The sequence below is a fragment of the Triticum dicoccoides genome, chromosome 3A (assembly GCF_002162155.2).
Source record: "Triticum dicoccoides isolate Atlit2015 ecotype Zavitan chromosome 3A, WEW_v2.0, whole genome shotgun sequence".
NCBI lineage: Eukaryota > Viridiplantae > Streptophyta > Magnoliopsida > Poales > Poaceae > Triticum > Triticum dicoccoides.
This window is the reverse complement of record NC_041384.1, coordinates 740580161-740583838: the sequence shown is the minus strand read 5'-3', so window position 1 is coordinate 740583838 and position 3678 is coordinate 740580161.

Here is a 3678-nt window from a genome sequence, read left to right as displayed (position 1 = left end):
TGTCGAGTTGTCTATGGATTGGAGGAGGCGAATCGATGATTTCGATGACGATGGGATTTCGTGGTTGGGGATAGTGGTGAAGTCGGGGGCAGGGGCACGCACGAGAGAAGCACAAAAAAATGAAAATATGGTCAAGGGCCACTTGCCAGAGACATGGACAAGTCGTAAGTTGCTTGGGCGGTTGACAACTTCACACCACTTTTACTGTCCAGGGAAAGAGGCCAAATTATGTGGGGTGGTAAATTTTGCACCACTTTCAAAGCAACTTTTCTGTTTACGGAAAGATAACTTTAGTGGCACACAAAAGCAACTTCATTGTATAATGTGTACTAGTTAATTCGTCAAAAGTGATGGTATGAAGCTTGGTAGGCAACTTATAGGTGATGGTAGGTAACTTGATAGTCATCATAGTCAACTCAAAAAAACATTGGGATGATAGGTCACCATGTTAGACGACCTAATCGAAAGTTGCTTACTGATACAAAAGTTGCCTCCATGGCACGAAAGTTGCTTGAGATTTTTTTTCATCAAAGGCAATTTCATAGGTGATGCTAAGTAAATTGACGGTCATGAGATGATAACCAACTTTATAAGAGCATTGAGTTGATAGGTAGTCATGATAGGCAACCTGGCAACAAGGTGCATCATGTATGTAGTACCAAAGTTGATAGGTAGTCACAGGTAGGCAACTTTCAAGTGATGCTAGGCAATTTGGTAGTTATTATAGGCAACTTAAAAGAACATTAGGATGATAGATGACCATGATACACAACCTAACCGAAAGTTGCCTACTGTAGTATAAAAGTTGTCTCTCTCTGGCACCAAAGTTGCTTGAGAGAAAAAGTTCATCGAAAACAAATTCATAGTTGACGCTAGGCAACTTATAGGTGATGCTAGGCAATTTGGTAGTCGTCATAGCAAACTTCAAAAGAATATTGGGATGATAGATGACCATAATACACAACCTAACAGAAAATTGCCTACTGTAGTACGAAAGTTGCCTTATCCGCGGCACCAAAGTTGCTTCAGAAAAAAAGTTTTCCGAAAGCAACTTCATAGTTGATGCTAGGCAACTTATAGGTGATGTTAGGCAATTTAATAGTCATTGTAGACAACTCAAAAAAACATTAGGATGATTGGTGATCATGATACACAGCCTAACCGAAAGTTGCCTACTGTAGATCAAAAATTGCCTCTTTGTGGCAGCAAAGTTGCTTGAGAAAAAAAAGTTCGTCAAAAGCAACTCCCTAGGTGACACTAGGCAACTTGACGGTCATGATAGCCAACTTTATAAGAGCATTGAGTGGATAGGTAGTCATGACAGGCAACCGGCCAACAAGGTGCTTCATATAACACCAAAGTTGATAGATAGTTGTGGTAGGCAACTTACAGATGATGATAGGCAATTTGGTAGTCATCGTATAGCCAACTCAAAAGAACATCAGAATGATCTGATAAACAACCAAACCAAAAGTTGCTTGTTGTAGTACAAAAGTTGCCTCTTCGTGGCACCAAAATTGCGCGAGGAATAAAAGTTTGTCGAAACATATCAATATGGGATCTAGTCTTGAAGAGCTCGTCGCCAAGAATCTAGCGATGAAAACGAATCTTAATTTTGATGCTTCGTTCAAAAGTTATGACTTTTTGAAAATTTTAAACACACGTAATAATTACACATGGGACAAGATCTTTCCTATTTTGGAGTGAATTTTGCATCATAGCATTAGAACAAAATTTACCTTTTTTGGGTGTGTGCTCGGGAACGCTAAGGAGCACACGTGTGCTCCCTAGTCGCGTCCATATATCTTTTTTCATGGTACATGTGCTTAGTATTAGGGATGTGTTTCCGTTTTAAATCTGATACCGATCTGATTGGGTTGTTACCAACTAACCCCTCTTTCTCGAGAATAATAATAAGATACATACAACAGTTCGAAAAAGGACAATTGATTAAGATACAAGACGCCATTTATATCTAGAGTTTCGATTAGATTACTACTGAATCGATCACTCTTTCTCAAGATAAAATGCACAGTTCTCGCATTAATCCTGGATTTATTTTCAATTTATTTTCAGCGTTGCGTTTTTAGTGGAAGAAGACTTTCCCGTCCATGAAGAGGGGCCTATGGTGACTTCGTATATCTCAAGATGATATGTCGACTCAGTCTCTCAAAGATGCTCATGACAATAGGATGTGCATGTGTCCGTTTATAGAGATGATTGTATGCGCCTATGTATGAGCGCTTGCGTATGTACTATGTTTAAAAAAGAAACCATGAGTTTAAAAAAAAAGAAACCGATCGGCGCAAGTCCACGCTTCGATCATCCACATGCATGCCCATGTTGTCAGCTGCATAGCTGAATGCATCTTGCACATGACCGTGCGCAGGCCACTTGGCCGATCGATATGCGCAAGCACCGTCGCACGCACGTTTGTACCCCATCATTCCTTTATATCTAACCCCCTAAGAATTTTTAAAATCTTGTTAGTCTGAGGCTACATTTTGAGATATTAAATTGGACCTAATACAATCTTAACACAATTACGAAATCTTCTATTAAAGATAGTAAAACTGAGTGCAAACCGAGATCTCTCAATAATTTGCATTTTCGGTCGTTCGTTTACACAATCTAGACATTCCTGGCTGTTAGATCCTGTGTGAAACATGGCCCAGCTGTCTTGTGAGCTATTGCTCGAGAGGCCGAAACGAAGGCCTCTGGTGCACTAGGCCGTCGGCTAGCTGCCTGCCCATTCCAGCGGAGTTGGGCTTCGCTAAAGGGGATCTACTAGATGCGAGGCATACAGAGAGGAGCGACCGTGTCCATCCATCCAGTCCCGATTCCTGGCGTAGTGGAGTAACAACATCCAATCAATCCAGTCCCGATGGCCGGTCTACGTCGCTCAATGCCTCGACTGGATCAACCGGAGGTGCGGGATGGGATCAAGGCAAGTCGATGCGTGGGCTTGATCAACTGGAGGAGCGGAGCAGCCCTCGCGTGCCGGTCGATGCAGTGCATGTGAGCCGACCTTCGCCACGACATACATGTGGAGTTTAGGGGGTGAGTGGCATGGTGATCCTAGATCGACGCGACCTACAAGTTGGAGGTGGGTTTTGGGGCCTCGGAGATGCAAATGTTAAACGACAGTTTGCAGTTGGCGCACGACCTGCCGTTTTACACCTCTGCTAATTTGCATCTCAAGGTGTTGTATTTTGCATCTCCGGGAGACAGAGATGTATTTTTTCCATCTACATCATCTGTTGGAGATGGGTTTTGGGGCCTCAGAGATGCAAAAGTTAGTTATATTTACATCTACATCATAATAGTTATATTTACATCTACATCATAATAGTTGTGTGAACCGCGACAATGATGAGGGCCGTGCGGTGTGCCTCTAGGATGGAGAGAGCCCGGTGCACCTCAAGAATGTCAAGGATGCCAATACAAACATGACAAGCCCCTGTGAATAGTCGACGTGGTCCATTTAGTCGTCTACTTAACCCATGCCGGTTTACTATTGAAGGAAAAAATCACACCAATTTTTTTTAAACTCAAGATATTCAGAATCTTGCATGGGTTGTAAATTATATAAGTATTACCTTTGGGCTTGGAAATATGAAAAGTTGTGGCTCATGGAAAAAATACCATACTTTATTTTTTAATTCATTTTTGATGTGT